This window comes from Helianthus annuus, chromosome 12 (assembly GCF_002127325.2).
Source record: "Helianthus annuus cultivar XRQ/B chromosome 12, HanXRQr2.0-SUNRISE, whole genome shotgun sequence".
In the NCBI taxonomy this organism is placed as follows: Eukaryota; Viridiplantae; Streptophyta; class Magnoliopsida; order Asterales; family Asteraceae; genus Helianthus; species Helianthus annuus.
This window is the reverse complement of record NC_035444.2, coordinates 132,006,120-132,026,391: the sequence shown is the minus strand read 5'-3', so window position 1 is coordinate 132,026,391 and position 20,272 is coordinate 132,006,120. Positions and strand designations below refer to the sequence as shown.

Genomic DNA, 20,272 nt, shown 5'->3' with positions numbered 1-20,272 from the left:
TTCATCACCTCTATTTCACCCGGACCTGAACAATACCCTCCGGTCGTCGGAGATTGGCCGCCTTAACCACCATCGCAAATACCAGCCGTCATTGAGTGTTACGTCGCTGCAAACATGACCATGACTAGTCGCTATTCAAACCATGGCTCTAGCTCTGTCACCGCGCTACTCCACCGTGATCACCACCGCACTGGTTAGCTCAGTTTACTGCATCGGACTGGTCACCTACATTCAGTTTAGCCACAGTTAACGCTTTCTTGTATCGTCGCTCTTGCCTTACCCTGAATTGTTTTAGATTCGGATACCACATTGAACTTCTTTCTAGATTTGATTACATGACTTTTGGTTACGTTTGGATTGTTCTGGCGACATATCTATACTATCTATACTATATATAATATACATATCCAAAGGACTTCTTAAAGTCATTAAAATTTCTATAAAACACCCCTAAAGCATGATGTACAAGTCTTTTAAGCACCAGAAAACTTCACTTTCCACTTATACCCTTTCTCCTAAACTAAACACACAAACTAGGGTTTCTCTCCTCTCTCATTTGGTCCGCCGCTCATCCTCTCATCCTCTGCTCTCTCTCTCTCTATGGCGATTGTGACTTCATCAGGCCTCTCTCTCTCGGATCTCGCCAGATCTGTGAGGATTTCACCACATCGATGAAGGTAACCTCGTTTTCTCTCTCTCTCACCAGATCTGTGAGGTCAAAGCCTGCTTCAAGATAGCGTACTTCCAATTCCTTTGCCGTCTTTATTCGATAAATATATGACTTCTGGAGAGTATGATGTAGGCATTTAGCTTTAATGATTAAAATTATCGATTCAACGTGCTATAAGATATCTGATTGTCATGTAATATTAACTGATATTCATAGATTTTGTTGTTTCATGCAGGCTTCTACGGAGGCATGTACATAAAAGAAAAGATGGAAATCACTTGGAAAGGGAAGTTTGATCAAGTTTATATATCTAATAGAAAGAGGGTTAGTATATTAAGTCCAGTAAATTACGCTTAGTCTTATCACATTAGATTTCAGATCTTTAGCAGATAATAATGTCACTATAATATTAGGTTGAACCCAAAAGAAATTTGGGGTTATAAAGTTTGTGAACCCAAAAGATTACAAGAAACCAAACTTGTTGGAGCGAGAAGTCAAGATTTTTCTCTTAACGATGTCAGCAAAGGTGCACCCTGGATACAGGTCAGCAAGAATCAAGAATCTTAATTATTTTGCATTTTGTATAACCAATTTTTATTTATTTTTAAATACTTTTTGTAGGTTCTTGGCTATTATCAATCGAAAAACCGGCCTCGAGAATCACGTTCTAGAGCGTTGAAGCTCGATTTAGAATCCGTTAGATGGCATGTCGTCGTGTCGTTCTGTTTGCTTAAACAGGTTACACATGTCAACCCAAACACGGCCCGTTTATTAAACGAGTTAGATATGAGAACCCAAACCTAATTATTTCCGTCTCATGTGTCGGGTCATGTTAGAAATTCTCACCCCTACTGAATTCATTGTAGCCGGAAGCAACTAAAAGGCACGGAAAATATATTGGCAAGTGCATGAAGGTTTTAGATATGAACGGCCTTAAGCTTTCGACATTGAACCGGTTAAAGGTACATATATCCACACACAGATTTTTAACGAACTTTGATGTTTTGGCATTTCAGCTGCTGCAAACAATCTTGACTGTTGATGATCTCAACTACCCGGAGAAGACCATCACATACTATACAGTTAACGTTCCATACGTACTTTCTGCTTGTTGGAAGGTCAGCTTCATCATCTCCATTTGACTTAAAATAAAATAAAATATTAGTTAAGCATATTATAAAGATCCATTCGCGCGTGTAGGTTGTGAAACCACTGTTGCCGGAGCGAACAAGCCGCAGTGTTTTTCTAACGAGGAGTTCGTGATTCGCAGCTGATCCGATTATCCGGTTACACAAAAGAGGTTACATTTATTCAGTGGTGTGTGATTATTATTATTATTATTATTATTATTATTATTATTATTATTATTATATTATTATTATGGTTTTTGTTTTCTTCTTAAAGCTTTTCCGCCTTCGCTCTTTTGGTTATGCTATCAATCCACATATGTTCGAATGCGGTGAAGTTCGCTTAAACCTTAGCCACCAATGGACCTTACCGAGTGGACAAATCTGGGTGCCTCTTGTAACGACTGTAAACCATAACCTAAATCGACCAATTCATAAGGATTTACACTATTCCAGTTAGATTAATAAATGATTTTTACTTGGGTTCAGGAGTTTGAGGACACTTTAAACTACATAGCAGGCTTATGAAGTGAAGCAGGATCATATGGCATATGTCGGATCATTCCACCTTCATCATAGAGAATGGGTCGGTTTGGGTTGACTTGCATGGGACAGGATTTCTTTATACTTGTCAAAAAGAGAAATTCTTTATTTTGGCCAAAACGGGTCAATTTGGGTTAATTTGCATGGGCTGGTTCCCAATACAGGTTAAACGAGTGATTATTGTATTCTTGTCAGAAAGGGTATTCTTTTTTATTAATGGTCAAAACGGTTCAGTTTCGGTTGACCTGAAACACCCGGGTGTAAAGTAAGATCAAACTAAAGTACGACTAAACTCTCTAATATTATTTCAATTATAGTATGAATATTTTTTTTATAAATTGGTGTGCATTAAAAAACGCTTTAGGTGACTTTCGACATCTGCCACCCATTTGACCCGTTTCCTTTTTAACCAAGTTTCTCTATTTTACTTGATTTACCCAGTGGATATAATAATATAAACTGAGTTGACCACTTTGATTCATAATTTTGACCATTATTTACTTTGTTTAATTATGCAGTACAAGATGATGGCCCTTAGAATTACCAAATTAGGCACATCAGATATTCAGTTACAAAATGAGCATTACCATAGTTGTAATCTTCAAGTTATTATTGTAACATTTCTGAATGATTATGGGATGATATTAGGTCTTTACATACATTGTTTTTGTATAATAGCAGAAAAAGCTCGGTTGCAAGCGGCAGCAGAGGCTGCCGAAAACGCAAGAAGGCGAGCAGAAGCAGAAGCTGCGTTAGAGGCAAAGCGAAAGAGAGACCTCGAGAGGGAAGTAGCTCGTCAGGCGTTATTGAAGGTATCCACCTTTACCTTGATAATCGAATAAGAACATTAGAGTAAAATGCCATTTCTGTCCCAGAGTTTTGGCCAGTTTTGCAACGTTTGTCCAAGGTTGGTTTGTTCGCATCTGGATCCAAAAGGTTTGAAATCTTGCCATTTTATCCGGCTTGTTAACACTTTTCATTTTTCTTCGTTAATTCGGGGGTATTTTCGTACATAAAGTGAAAAAGACCGAATTACTCTTTAAGTGAATACTTGTACATAAAGTGAAAATGACCAAATTACCTTTAAGTTAATTGAAAAGACAGAAATACCCCTGACTTAATGGAGAAAATGGATGGAGTTAACGGGCCAGATGAAAATGGCAAGATTTCAAATCTTTTAGATCCAGATGCGGAACAAGCCTTTATCATGGGTCACTGGACGCGTTAGACAGTTTTAACTTTGGGTCCAGCAATCCTTTGAAACAGCTCAATCGGTACATGAAACAGGATGATGAACACGAAGAAGACAATGATGGTGAGCTCGAACCACCAACTGTTGTTCCAGGTCATCAGATAAATATGGACGTGGAAGAAGGCAAAATCGATTGAGTGTTTTAGAATAATTAGTATCATCTTTTATGTATAGAATGATTTCTGGCTATTAAGCCTGGTCAGGAACTGAAAAAAATCAAAAAAAGAAAAGAAAAAAAAGAATTTATAGAATGGTGTTATTAAACATTCATTTTCATGTGGTTTTGATTTCTCTGCATATGTGAATGATCTTTTATTAGTTGACTCTGTATTTGATTGTTGTAACTGCATAGGAATTTTTAGTATAGAACTGCTTGCGACCTCAGTTATTATAGTATTAATTTACCATTTTGTTATAGCACAAGGCAACAACTGTATAGGCAACAATCACTCCCTTCCACATATGACCTTTTGAAGGCTTCTCGGGGGTGATGGAATTGTGGCTTGAATTTCCAACACCACGTTGGCCCGCATATGCAAATGCCACGTCACTCAACGCATTAAAGAAGTTGAACGCAGTCTCAACTGTGCTCTTAGCTTTGTAGCCGTATAAAAAACGGGTTGAGCCATTAACCCGTCTAAGTATTTAGAAAAAAAAAGTTTTCCCTTTTACATAGTTAGTCATAATTAACAAATTGGCTAAACGTATCTAACAACCTTAAATTTTCTTCGTACTCAGTTCAAAAATTCCAAAAACATTCAAGGCATAGTTAGATCACGTAGAACCTATAGCTAAAAAAATGAACAAAAGGTATATCGCTAAAGAATTGATAAACTAACATAAAAACGTGTGCCAACATATCACGAATAAGAAAACTAACTTAAGTACTATACAATATATCACGACACGACTGATAAGCTGACGCGAAACGAGTATCCTATTGTAAATCACCACTCCCGCTGCATCGCGCGGGTAAAAGGCTAGTATATACCGAAAGCCTACACTATAGCTTAATCGTTTCTCTATTAGACCTACTTTAGATTAAGCATTAGACCCACAAATTTGATTAGTATGGAAGATGGAAGTACCAAAATTTTGATACAGTAACATGTTCGTTCCTTTTGTTTTGCTTGACCACATTAACTGTAAAGCGGTAACCATATGTTCTTATCGGAAATGAATGTATTATACGCAAGATATTCTTTTCCTCTGGTTAAAGTTCTTTGGAAGGATCACTCTAAATGCAAATCTACTATGGAAGACACCATATGTTTCCCAATATGTGAACATGTTGGTGTCTTAGTACTCCATATGTCAGTTTACTATGTATGAAATTTGATTTGTTAAGTTTCAGTCTTGGTCTATCTCTCATTCAGATACATTGTACTCTTGGTGTGGAAAAGTTCGCGTATCTTACGAAATTGAAGGTTTGTTCCGTGTCTGTTATGTTAATAGTTCATAAATTTCCGTATTTAACAATTTCGAGGACGAAAATTTTCTTAGAGGGGTAGAATTGTAATATACTAAAATTCAAAAACCCTAAAATAATAAATATTGTATAAATATGTTGGATCTTACACTAAATGTGTCGTAAAATTTGATTAAGTGATTATATCTACAAGTACCAGACATTTTATTTAATACATATTAATTAACCAGCTTGTATGTATATCAAATAATACAACATGTCGGGCATTATTATCTTAGAAAATAAATAGTAGTAATCATATTTATCAATAATAATAACGATAATATAAATTGGATTAATATGCATGTGTTATCTAATATATAAATACTTGGGACTTATTAGTCCATAAAGTGAATATTAAGAAACGGAAATGCTAGTAAAAAAAAAAAAAAAAGAATTGTTGAACTTTAAAAGAGAATTAAATTAAGGAATAATTTATTTGACAAATAGGTGTAGCTTTGATTGAGATTTCACTTCCATCTTTAAAGGATTTTAATTGCTCAATGACTATAAACCCATGGAATGTATATGGACACAGCCAATCTATCTTCGAAAATCTTGCATATCCTAACTTTCTGTGACAAACCCTTCAACCCTAGAACCTCTACATGTTCGTCGTGTACTAGCCATACGCCACCGTAAGCACCACCGTCGCAACCTCCGCCATCACCAACAAACCACCACCACTATTAGTCACGAATCAGATTTAACTGCGCTGCCATGAGCCTTATCGCCTCCGCTATCGGTCTCGATTCAGTCCGTGACCAAAACCACCATCATTTGTACAAGGATTTTAGCCGCCATCCTTGCTCACCTTCACCACGCGAACCGTCTCACACTTTGCCGACGATTAAGCAGCCGCACCACTTTTCCTCCACGAACCAGACATGTCGCCACACATCATATAGTCGACCATGGTGAATTGCCAGCGCAGTTACTCCATTCCGTCGGTCCGACGTCTCTAGTCGCTTCATCCGATTTCGGTAAGATTTAAGAGTTGTACTAAATCAAATTCTTGGTCTTCTAAATTTTCTTATATCAACCGTACTGGGGTTTTGGTTAACAGATCTTTCCGGCGACTTAAAAAAAAAGAACGATAGAAGGAGAGTTGATTTTGAGTGAGGGGTGTGTGTATCATAATATTATTTCGTTACTGTGTTTCTGGGTATGAATTTTGTTTTAATTTGAATATGATGTATATATTCAATTGTGTATGCATGCATGTATGATGTGTGATGTGAGTGCTCTGTGTTCAGTCCAAATGCACTGTGTATGTGAGTTGTGTGCATGAATGTGTGTGTCTAATGTGCATGAATGTGGTCTAAGCATGTGTTTTGGTTGTGCATGCGTGTGTGTGAATATGAGAATGTGGTGTATATATATATATATATATATATATATATATACATTAATCTGGACATAATAGACTATATTATATAAACGGGGTGATTAAATTAGTTATTGTGATTGTTGAACCAAAAGCGTATTTCATTATTGGGTAAATTAGTTTTGGTCGCCGGAAAATCTAAAGAAGGATATTTTAGATTAAATAAAAAAAAAACTCATTTTTTTTACGGGATTTAGGTTTGCAATATTTTAAGGACGAATCGATTTGGATTTTTTCTTTGCTTGGCTAAATCAAGGTACGGATTCCGTTTCTTTTACATCATAGTATAATTCTATTTTTCGTTACTCGTTGGTACGGATTTTGTTTGTTTCCATCGTAGTATGATTTGCAATTCCTTCTACGGGTACGAATTCTCAAGTCTTGATATCGTAACGTAATTTTATTTTCATTACTTTTAGTATGGATCTTTATCTTTGTTTTAGAGTCTGATTGTCATGGTTTGATACCTATATTCGTTTGATATGTGATACGTTATCTGAGTCAGTATTGTATCTGTCCACTTTTTGTTAGTGTGTTGTAGCATGCCATACCTCAGACTTGTATCATGGTCGCATGTTCCTGTTAGTCTTATTTTCAGTTGCCTGTAAATTAATTATAAGGCCTTAGTATTTTTATTCTGTCACCCAAGCATGTCTGGCTTGCCGTTTGGGCGTTAACGGCATGACACTTATCGTGAAAGTGCGTAATCAAAGTTTACGGCGTCTCTAGCTTGTGCATGTGTAGCATCTTGGCCACTAGAGGCGTATAGATCGATCTTAGCTCTGAGTTTGAGTTTGTTTGTCTGGAGATGGAATAAGGGGTGAACGCCACACTCACCATCTCATAGGTGCATGGACTAGCTAGCTGTGTACCAGTCTGTTTCTGTTTTTGGCTTTGGGTGCTTCTGTGTTACACGATTTATTTTGTTGATATATAGTTGTCGTGTAAGTCAGTATTTGTTTCTGTATGTGAATATGTTAAGTATTTGTTCTGATATGTTTGATATGTTTGTACGCATCCGGTTTTGTTTCCGATCGTGTATTGGGTTAATTATGCTTCTGATTGTGTCCGGTATCCGTTTCTGTTATGTATTAGCTATGTCTGTTTTGACTTAGTATCTGTACGGTTTGTATCTGATTTGTCTCGATCAGTATCAGTCTCAGTTTGGATTTAGATTTCGTGTTATACGTTTAGTTTGTGTCCCACAATATCTGTATTTGGTATTTGATTCGGTGCCTGTCGATATTTGTCATTGAATCTATCTTTGTTCCGTGTCCATTTTCCTTATCGGTTTAAGAAATTTCGCAAGGATTAAGTCATTCTACTTTTAAACTCAAGTCATCTAGATTATTTTGTTTATTAAATACAAATATCAAAAGCTATACAAATAGTTATTTTAATTAAATAATAACTTATAAAGTTATTTAATTAAATAATAACTTATGAAATTTGATTAATTAATAAAGATGGATTTAAATCTAAACATTTATTTAAAGATAATAGTTCGACAATTCTTTTCTTTTAAATATTATAAGACTTTTAGTGGTATTAAAATGTTTAGGCTTACGTATTTGATTTTGATTCTGTATCGTCTTTCCATGTCAGTTTACGAAACTTTTATAAGTATTTCATTTGCAATCCAGTTTACGACATTTATTATATTTCTACGTTATAACTTTTCAAAGTTAAAAAAAAATATAAAAGAAAATACTTTTGCCAAGTATCTTATTTTAAAAAAAATAACATCATTATTAAACGTTGTTTAAAATATTTGATAGTTATTATTTCTTGGATTTGTTTAAACGTTTCATTTACGAACTATGAATAATAGGTTAGAAACTTTTCTGGTTATACAGATACTAGATTATTTAAACAAGGTTTTCAATATGTTCGTTTATACAAGATAAAAGATTTTAGTCATCGTGTTCAGCTACGTACCAGTCTCTACAACGGTTTTGTGTTGGGTTCGATATCAGTTATATGTATGGCTGACTTTGTTCCGTATCAGTTTTCGTTAAAGTTTTAGATTGGTTAGTATATCAGTCTTCCGTCTGCATCTGTTTTCTGTACCCGTGTCAGTAATCGTTTCAGTACAGTCTTAGTTCTATTATGTTTTTCTTCCCGCTGATATTACTTTACTTGTACTGTTGATTTCTCCGTTACTGAGCAATTTTTGGCTCAACCGTATTTTTCTTTTTGTGTTTTTTTCTTATTTGTTTTACAGGTAATATGGGATGATCGGGGATTTCAGTGAAGAGCGTTAGGAAGTTGCTAGTCAAGATTTTTTTTTTATTTCAGTAATGTAATAAAGGTAATTAGGATCTTTTATTTAATGCTATGGATTGGTTTTTGGTTTTGATATCTGTAAGAGTGACACATCAGCCCTAGCGGGGTTGGGGTGTTACAAACTTATTCCCTAAAAATGTATCTAAAAATATTTACCAAGGTTTCCCTAACTTTTGTGTAAAGAAATGATGATTTCTTCAAGATTAAAATTGATACTAAGTATGTATATTTTTGAATATATATATATATATATATATATATATATATTGATCACCAAATTTTGTGCTAAGTGTATGTAGTATGTATTATACGTGATAGTGTATTAGGACTTGAAAATACACTAAATACTCCTAAGGAGTGAAAATACAAAAATACACATACAACATACTTAGACAAATACAAGAGAATATATTTATGAAAATATATTACTTGATAGAATAAATGACTTGAACAAGTTATGAACATGAAATGAAGATTTAAACAAAATACATAATTCGGGTGAAAAATACAAGATACTTATATTTATTTTTTTGAGAAAATAATGTAAGTAAGACACATAGTTAAAAATATAAATTATTTTTAACACAAGAACAAATACATAAAAGATAGTGACTTGTACTTGTGCGATACAAGTCTAGTAACTAACGTTAATAAAACACTTTTAGGTCATGACGCTAGATAAGCAAATCCGGTGAAGTTTACGACGCAGGAACGCAAAGTTGTGAGTTCATGCTCCCCCTTTTCTTTTAACTGTTTTTAGTTTTATAACTTCGGGGGTGAAATACATGTTACAAATGTTACAATGTCTATAAATGGTATGATATAAAAACAAGAAGCACTCTTGGTGATAACTAGTACCAAGTATGATGCGTTTTGAGAAATGATACAAGAAATGATACGAGAAATCGTGTCACAAATAGGGTATCATAAGCACCATTAATCGTGTACATACTAAGACCGCAGAACAAAAGGTTAGATCTAATGGGTTTCCGGGCAGCCCCACTCTTGGTGATAACTAGTACCGAGTAGTGTTTTTGTGTCTCCGTCGTGAATCGACAAATAGAAAAATGCCTATGGTTTGGTTGCTTCCTATGTCGTGTCACATGTTAATGGCCTTGCAACCCATTAACAACATGATACATACAGGAATACTTGATTTATACAAGAATACTTGATTTATACATGAATACTTGATTTATACATGAATACTTGATTTATAAAAGAATACTTGATCTATACGAGATACATACCATGTTTTTCATACAAAGTATACAAACGTTCAATACAAGAACTGCATGAATTCACACCAACATTATGTTGACGTTTTTTTTTCCAACACTCACATGTATTTCAGGTAACTAAAGTGGATGTCGTTTAAGTTTGCTTTTAAATAAAGTTGTAAACTTTTCAGACAATATGTTGTCACGTGATGTAAACACTTAATCTATGTTTTCAGTAATGTAATGGTATGAGTATTTGAAGTTATTTTTCGAGCATGTAGTATGTTTACCTTTCGTATGCAATGAGAACCTTTCATGATCACACCTTGTGCTTCCGCTTAAGAAAGGGGTGTGACAGACCATTCAAGTTGAAATAATCACTTTCAGTTGTCAACTCGAGCTTCCATTATTTAGTTCACAGCTTTCATTATTTAGCTCTTTTGTTTCTAACAAGCTGTTTGTTTATTTGGTTGTGTTTTGTTGCAGATCAAGAACTGATGTTGCTCCTCCAGAATGACTGAAAATCTTGCTCCAGGTTGATCATCTATCTTTATGTTTTCTTTTGTTTTAATGGGCAAGTAACTAAAGTAATCTGTCTTTTTTTTTCTTTTCAAAATGGCCTAACAATGGATCTTTCTTAATGAAATATGATGAAAAGTTGACTTTTTGGCCATTAACTCATTTTGGAGGAATTTATTTGCATGTTCAAAACCCTCATGCAATCAAATATATATGGAGGACAGAGGGTTTTCGTGGACTTTTCAAAGAAAATGGCACTAATTGTGCTCGTATTGTCCCAAACTCTGCTTTCAAGTTCGTTAGCTATGAAGAAGCATCAAAGTATGTGACTTTTTTACATTATTACTGTTTTTTTGTGTTGGTAATTGTTGGTGCAGTCATCTGTCGACTACGTCTTAATATCGAGTCTCAGTCTCGTTGCGGATCCGATCGGACATGACATCACGAGTGACATCACCTAGGTGACATCACAAGTGATGTCATGATTCAAGAGTTCAAGAAATGGCCGTTTATAATATATACTTCAAAAGGTTTACAAAGTTCCACAAAAGACAAAATGATAAAACATTTGATTGTGATTGGACCAAATGATGGTCAAATGAGAATCCACCATGAAGATTTACTAAAGACAAAAAGATGGTAGGTCAAATGATGAGGATCGTGTATTATGCAGTCATGATGAATCGTTCTTTTGTCAAATGATGTCAGATCGCTTATACGGAACTTGTCGGATCGCTTATAAGGTCAACATGTGGAACCGCCTTTACGGTTTAGTGTTGGAACCGCCTTTGTGGCATGTCACTATGAGCGGTTCCTAACTAGTATAAATAGGTTCATTGTTGATTTCATTTGTAACGGAGTTCAGAATTGATACCGAGGTGCTGCCGGTATTTCCTCTTACTGTAAAAGCTGTAATATCAATATACGAGAGGATTAAAGTGTGAAACAAGCTGTGTATACGTCCGTTTCTTTGTTTCCGCCGCTGAAACGGATTTGAGCTCTTCCGAACGACTCATTTAGGTCGAAGTCCAATAAGTGACAATGTCACAAACTTTGACACTGTCAAAGTTGAAGATTGTGATGAGACACCTGATGATGAAAATGTTAAAAAAGAAAAACAAAAATTGTTTTTAAATTTGAAAGAAAAATTTCAGAAAACTGTTTTGCAATCGACCGAAAAAGGTGAATGTTCTAAACAGAAACCTTTGAAGAAGAAAGTGGAACAGAAACAAAAAGATAATAAAAGTTCATCAGATCGATCATCCAATCAAAAGAAAAAATTACAAAAAGTAAAAAATGAAAATTCAAAAATTGTTGGTAATAAGTGGTGCAGGTTTGACCACAGTGCTCAAGAGACAAATCCAACAATCAAGAGGAGAAAGGAATATCACCAAGCCAGACAATGCTATGATCTGTGCGTTTGGTGTGAAGGTGGTATACGGTACGATAACAGAATGTGCTACAGCTGCGGCTATCACGGACACATTGCTGTTAACTGCCAGTACTGGAGTTATGAGACCAGGAGGTGCTATAACTGCAATATTAAAGGTCACATTGCCAGAGATTGCTCAAGAAGATCGAATAACCGATTGAGAGCCGAGTCTCATAAAATGGCAAAGAAGAAACCAGTCGTTGTCAAGTCCGGAGAATTGAAAGCTTCGGGCCAAAATGTCAAAGAACAGAAGGTCAAAGAATCTAAAGTTCAAGAAACAAAAGTGAAGCTGTCTCAAGGGCAGAAAGACCGACTGAGAAAGAAGAGGAAGAAAGCAAGAGAGTATTTAGAGAGAATTTTGTCCTCGGGTTCATCCGACAGCTCGAAGAAGAGTTCCGATGAATCAATTTCCTCGGCTGCAAAGTCAAGCAAGATGAATTCTTCAGATACAAATCTGAGGACTAAAGAGGATAAGAAGAAGAAGAAAGTGAAGTTTTCACTTCCTGGCGATGAATCTGTTTCTTCAAAAACAAAGGAGCCACATGTCGGCGATGAATCTGACTCATCAAAGTCAGACAAGCCACATTCAGGCAATGATTCTGGTATGGTAAAACCAGAAGAGCCATGTGTTGAAGTAAAGGTCGAGAATTCTAGCTTAACAATGGATGAGAAAAACTTTCCACCATTGTTGAATAAGAATTCAAAATCACCCAAGGCTGGTCAGGCTTGGTGAAACTTTTCAAATAGAAAAACCTGACTTGCCGGAGCTCCCAGGTTTGTAAGCGTGGAGCATGAATCGGCATCTTTTTAAATCTGTGTTTGAAGATTTTGCAGGAATTGCCGGAGATCCCAAGATGGTATCGTGGATCATGAATCGGCATCTTTCTTGAATTTTATTCGGTAACGTCAATCATGCAAACGGTAAAGAGGTTTGGTTGTGTTTGTGAATGTTTTACAAGTGGTACAGAGGATACTGGACTGCATATGGTAAATCAAGGACATTAACTTGTACTTGGATTTTCCTACTTTTGTGTAGAAAACAAGATGATGAAGTAACCCCGTACCTAAACTGTTTGGTAAACAAACTAAGTTTTCCGGAAAAGCCATTTTGATTAAAACAAACTTAAGTGTTTTGAAATCACAATGGGAAAATAGTTTGTTGTGAGGGGGAGTTCTGATTGTTTATGCCAGGTGGATAGAGAATTGAAGTGATTCTCATCAGGTTGTCAAGTTTGTACAGTTTGTTTCAAATTTTCCCAGAAAATCAAAATTGAAACATATTTTGATTTTAGGGGGAGAAAAATTTTAAAAAATTAGAAAATTTGAAAATGTCAAAAACATTAAAAATTGTAAAAATGAGTTTTGTTGCAAAACAAGAGGAAATGATAGTAAATCAGTTGGACTATCACAGCACGCTAAAGAAATGTAATGTAAAATGTGATAAACGGTCTCACTGATGATGTGACGATAGGTTTTTGTACATTTAGTAGATTTATTCGGGATATAAACCTAAAATTTCAAACTTATGAAATTCATGGGGAACACTACTTGGATATATAGGTAACCCCTGAAATCACGTTTGAAAGGTCTCGTATTCTGATATACTAGGTGTTTATACTCTATGATGTCTGGGGTATTATTCCGGGACTTCTGCTGAACGGTAGTTCTGACCTAGTCCTTGGCTAATACTTTCCACAAAATGCTTGAAACATAGCATAAAGCCCTCAGTTGATTAGACAATAAAATTGATAATCATCTGTTGTAGCTGAAAAGATCCTCTAAAGGGGACACACTGCTAAGTCGAAGCTGATATCTCTCTGCTGAACGGAAGTTCTGACCTGAGATCCCTCAGTTCTCGCATCTTTCCCTTAATTTATGTACAGACATCATTGTAGTGTTCTTACCTGTAAGACTGAATATTGGGATTCTGGATACGGGAGTATATTCAAGAGGTGGGACACATGAATTGAACTAAGTTCATAAAATACCTAAATAGTATCCTGAATAGATTGAAAATTGTATGAAAATTTAAGAGGACAATTATATCGTCAATCTACATGAATCGTTTAGAACTTAAAATGATTAAAAGCTTAACGGTGCTTGTGTTATGTCTCAAAAACTGATATGATCCTCTTGCACAAACTCACAAAAATATGTTTGTTTTGCATTTAAATTTCTGTCTTTGCATTTATGTTTCATATTTTCAAAAATCCAAAAGGATTTTCGACAACTGATGGTGAAGAGCTGATTTTCAAAATCTCAAAGGCTAAACTTGATGAACAGACAGGTTGGTTAAATCGTTTGAAATGTTTAAAATGATTCATTAGGTTGAATCAGTAATTGAAATGTTTCAAATTTGTGATCAGTGTTTAAATTGTAAAAATTCTCAAATGATTTGTTGATTCATTAAGTTGAATCACAACTTTATTTGTTTGTGATAGAGTGTTGGAGATATATGCAGATGATGAGCTGAACAGAGAGAAGCCAGGAGATAATTTCGATGGTGGTAACAAAATCCCAGACAACTATCCTAGCAGAGTGATAGGGGGAGTCTGATGAAGGTTATAGCCAAAGAAAGTTAAATCCAGGCAGAATTCTTGAAGAAGACCGAACTATATCCGAGAATGTCATGTTGAAGACTCTCACTGAAGATTCTGTCAACATTCAATCTGTTGATACGCAAAGCCAGGTGTCGATCCCAAAAGCACGGAAGCTTGACGAAAGGGGGAGCCTGAAGATTCTGAAGATAGAGAGAGAAGTCCAAAGACTGTGAGAAATACTGAAGTCGTTGAAGACTCGACACTTAAGACTCGTCAACATCTGAGGGGGAGTCTGTTGGTGCAGTCATCTGTCGACTACGTCTTAATATCGAGTCTCAGTCTCGTTGCGGATCCGATCGGACATGACATCACGAGTGACATCACCTAGGTGACATCACAAGTGATGTCATGATTCAAGAGTTCAAGAAATGGCCGTTTATAATATATACTTCAAAAGGTTTACAAAGTTCCACAAAAGACAAAATGATAAAACATTTGATTGTGATTGGACCAAATGATGGTCAAATGAGAATCCACCATGAAGATTTACTAAAGACAAAAAGATGGTAGGTCAAATGATGAGGATCGTGTATTATGCAGTCATGATGAATCGTTCTTTTGTCAAATGATGTCAGATCGCTTATACGGAACTTGTCGGATCGCTTATAAGGTCAACATGTGGAACCGCCTTTACGGTTTAGTGTTGGAACCGCCTTTGTGGCATGTCACTATGAGCGGTTCCTAACTAGTATAAATAGGTTCATTGTTGATTTCATTTGTAACGAAGTTCAGAATTGATACCGAGGTGCTGCCGGTATTTCCTCTTACTGTAAAAGCTGTAATATCAATATACGAGAGGATTAAAGTGTGAAACAAGCTGTGTATACGTCCGTTTCTTTGTTTCCGCCGCTGAAACGGATTTGAGCTCTTCCGAACGACTCATTTAGGTCGAAGTCCGATCCTACAGTAATCACTATGGCAGTAATTTCCATGTAGATAACCATGTTAATCAAGATAAATTTTACGACTATGCGGGAACAACCACCAACGCCACCATCACCAAGGTTAATAATGGTTTCCCTGCAGTTTCTGGGTCTCAATCCACTGTTCCTTATAGTCAGTCTTTGAGACAGCCTTTTGAGCAAAGTGAGACCATGAATGTCCAAAAGGCGTACGAATACCAGAACCAGTTAAGTTATATGCAGCAACCGTTTTAGAGTGGTCATCAGGTATCTTATGGTTCTACTACAGGAAGGTCATCTGCTGGTCGCCCTCCTCATGCGTTGGTTACTTTTGGTTTTGGTGGGAAACTAATTGTGATGAAAGATAATACCACTCTCATAAATGCATCCTATGGAGGACAAGTTAGCCCATAAATCATCATTCTTGTCAACCATACGGCAGTATATTTTAGAGGTTACAATTATTTTGATCCATTTACATATGAATGGGTCGACTTGGGCTACATTTTACCACTAACGGGTAAATGGGTAATAAAAAAGTTCCAGATGTACCTGGAAATTATTGTTCCCAATGGACCATTTGTATTCATATGTGTGGGGATCCCGCTTCATGTGTGGGGATCCCGCTTCATGGATCTAAAATAGAATATAAATTGTTATCTAAAATAGAGTAGAAATAATTATCTAAAATAAAGTAGAAATAAATGGCGAACGTGTTTAAGTCAACTAATCCGACGCGTATAAAGTTTATCCTTTTTGACCTGTTACTTTCGAGTCATAATCAGTTTCACAGTAGCTGTTAAAACTTATCATCTTTTACATCCAAACACTCCAAACCCATAATTTTTATCGCATATACATGTGATTAATAATTTGTGAGTATATTTGGTTCAAGGGTATGGGTTTCGTACCTTTAAATTAGTAATCCTTCAAAACAATTTTACTAAAAAGTAAAATTTGTATTTTGTAAGATTGACGAGAGAGAATCCGTGGTCTAAACTATTGATACATTTGAAACTACCGATTCGATTCCCTATGAATACAAATAAAAAACACCCATTTTAAAATTTTATAGATTGGAACAGTGGCTAATTCTGCAGTTCGAGGAGAGATCAAACGGTTATATGGGGTAAATCACTAAGTAATAGTTGTTATCTTAAAAGAGCACCGGGAACCAACCCACGTCTCTGCAGTTTCGATAACGATCCAGATGCCAGTTGGAATGTGCAGATGAAAGCATGCATTGATGATATTGAGCGGCGCATTCGAGAATATGAGCAGGGTGAGTCAACTGTATTTTATTTTTTTCAAGTGCTTCACTTTTAAAAATCGATGATTTTGTATTATATTTTCATAACTAATGCAAATCAATTAAAACCACTACTGTTGATGCGTCTGTTGATACAGCGGTTGATGCATCTGTTGACTTTGGTCAACAGATGGATGAAAACAGATGTTTGAAACCACTGTAGGGTTAAAACAGTGTTTTATGGAGAAAACAGTGCTTGCTTTTTTTGTAAACAGTGGTTTGACTTTGGTCAAACAGACTTTGCTCAAACAGTGGTTTGACTTTGGTCAAACAGACTTTTGAACCACTAAGAATCATAGTTTTGCAAAACAGTGGTTTGACTTTGGTCAAACAGACCTTTTTTTTGCAAACAGTGGTTATTTTGGGGCATAATGTTATAAGTTTGATGAATTAGAAGATAAAAAGGATTTAAAACAGGTCAAATGAGAGGACTGAACAAGTAGTTTTAGTTATTCGTTGAACAGACAGTCTTTTATTTTTTGTTATTGTTTTGCGTAAGGGGTGACCGTAGTTTTTTTTAAAGAAAGCGGTCGAAGAAAAGTGAAAGCCCAATCTCTGAAGATAAACATAACAATGTGACAAAGTCAGCTAAAGGTATTGCATTTTAGTGAATAAAGCCTCCTAAATTGATTTTATTGAACTTCAAATGATTAGATTATTGTTGGCAGAACTCGAGAGCGATGTGTTGAGGTTGCAACACGATTTAACCTATATGAATGCTAAGATATCAGAACTGAAGCAAACTGTTAAGGAACTGACAAATACAATTCGCAAACTCAAGAGGAAGAGGTCGAAATCGAATGTAACAGAGTCTGATAAAGGTATTGCATTTTAATGAATAAAGCTTCCTAAATTGATTTTCTTCAACTTCAAATGATTAGATTATTGTTGGCAGAGTCGAGGCCAAGGTGTCGAGGTTGCAATACAATTCAGTTGAAATGAATGCTGAGATACCAGAACTGAAGCAAACGGTGGAGGAACTGACGAACGCAATTCTCCAACTCGAGAGGAAGAGATCCAACCATTTTTTCATTGAGTTTACTTTAAGGTATATCATAAACTCTAATGATACTGAATGAATTTTAACTCTGCAAATGAACAACGTATTTGCAGATGTATTGTAATTCTGCGAATAGAGCTAACTTCTGCAAATGAAAGTTCTCAAATGCGGATTTATGCGGATGTAAAACTCAGATGTGCATTAACTAATAATGGACACTGATCCATAGTGAATGAACTGAATACAGATTCAACGGATAGACAAGACAAATTAACGTCTTCTGCGTATAGAAGTTAATGCAGCGAATGTTCTTTAATTCTGTACCAAATGACCTTCAAATCTGCAACAAATAAACTGTATTATACTTGAGAGGAAGAGGTCCAACCATTTTTTCATTGAGTTTACTTTAAGTATATCAAAAACTCTAATGATACTGGATGAATTTTAACTCTGCGAATGAACAACGTATTTGCAGATGTATTTTAGTTCTGCAGATAGAGTTAACTTCTGCGAATGAAAGTTCGCAAATGCAGATTTATGCGGATCTAAAACTCAGATGTGCGTTAACTAAAAATGGACACTGATCCGCAGCGAATGAACTGAATACAGATTCAACGGATAGACAAGACAGATTACCATCTTCTGCGTATAGAAGTTAATGCAGCGAATGTTCTTTAATTCTGCACCAAATGACCTTCAAATCTGCAACAAATAAACTGATTATACAGTGAATAAACTGAAATTCCACGGATAAATCATATCAGCAAATAACAACGGATGAAGGTTCTGCCGATGAACAATTCTGATTCGTAAACAACAATCTGCTGATATAATTCTGCGGACGAACCGATTCTGCGAACAAATTCTGTTGAATCTTAGATCTGTTGTTTGTATATTCTGCAGGTCTACTAATTTATATATAACCTGCTGATGAATTAGGTAACACTTGCAAACCATGATCCGTAAAATATTATACTTCAACTGATAATCACAGAACCGTATCTAACCCGTTTGAAACCAATGAAACAGTTAATTCATAAAAACTCAACTCAAACGATGATCTATGTTTAATCGATGTAACTGATATATCTAACACATTTTGGTACAATGTCTATATACCTATCTATATGTTCTATCAATATGTGTTATGCATGGTTTTCTAAGAAACGACCCGTGTTTGCACACGGGTCTTACCGCTAGTACTATATAATAAAAGAAACCATTTGGGGGACACTTGTCATTCTCTCATTCAATTGATTAAATTTATTAATAATAATAATAATAATAACAATAATAATAATAATAATAATAATAATAATAATAATAATAATAATAATATTTAATCTAATCTAATCTAATAAAAATTCTTATTGTTAATAATATTTAATTAAATTTAAAGTCTAATCTAATACTATATAATATTAATTAAATAAATGATAAATTAATATTAAATTTTATCAATACTATATTTATTTTTATTTTCTTAATTAAAAAAATTGTCTATCTTCGTTACAAGATAACATTACATAATCTATTAAAATCAATACAATCTATATCTATTCAAATTATTAATCTATATAAAAATGATGTATTCTCTATCCATTATATGGTTACCTAATTGAAAATAATAGTATATTTATTTTTTGTTTATATAATTCACTTAACTTAATTTGTAATATCTATATCTATCGTTTTTTTAACGGCATGGAACGACGTGTCAATCACCGTGATATCGGGTGCTGTGGCCAAGGTCGACTACTCGACCACCGCCATCCCTTAGCTCTTCCTAGATGCGCGGAAACCCGACCTCCACCCGCCCGAAGGCACGATAGTGGAATAATCGGTAAAACCTCGCCTCCCATCCAAGTCGAACCGGCGCCACCCGTATTCGCTCTTCACCTGGATGCCCTTAGAAAATAATGAGGAGAGTGAAAATCGAACCTGGGTCACAAGGAACACAAATTCTTTCCCCAACCACTACACCACTACTTCATTGGCATATCTATATCTATCTATATCATATAATAAAAAGATATTAATGTGTGAAACGTATCAATCATTGAAGGCATCTAATTTTTTGTTTTCTCGTCTTTTTTCTTGCTTATCTTATATTAATTAAGTAAATTTAATAAATTAATATTAAATCTTATCTATACTATATTTTATTATTAAAAAATATGTAACATCGATTTTGTTACATAATTTATAAATCAAATTTTCAGAATTGGTACCAATATTTTATCATTAATTGCTATTCAACTCGTGTCATACATAGAGTTTTTTTAAGGATATATCTTTTTTTATTATTTAGTACACAAATAACATTTATTCAACATGTATATTCAACCCATATAATATACACGTTTTTTAAAGATATATAACTTTTACATTATTTATAATACAAAATTACATTTATTAAACTCGTGTAATAAATGGTTCTTATACATATAAATTTTTTATTATTTTGTGTATAAAATTATATTTACTCAGCCCATATAATTTTAAAGATACAACTTTTTTATTATATAATATATAAAATTACATTTAATAAACCCGT

At 34.8% G+C, this 20,272-nt stretch overlaps 1 long non-coding RNA gene across 1 annotated transcript; it reads left to right on the top strand.

The window, feature by feature from the left end:
* The first annotated feature begins 457 nt into the window (after window positions 1-457).
* On the top strand, window positions 458-3,820 carry LOC110897056. The gene is made up of 9 exons (XR_002568400.2): window positions 458-677; window positions 906-994; window positions 1,084-1,213; window positions 1,292-1,584; window positions 1,687-1,788; window positions 1,871-1,987; window positions 2,075-2,194; window positions 2,287-3,152; window positions 3,628-3,820. It is a non-coding gene; the product is annotated as an uncharacterized LOC110897056 (long non-coding RNA).
* The last annotated feature ends 16,452 nt before the right edge of the window (window positions 3,821-20,272 follow it).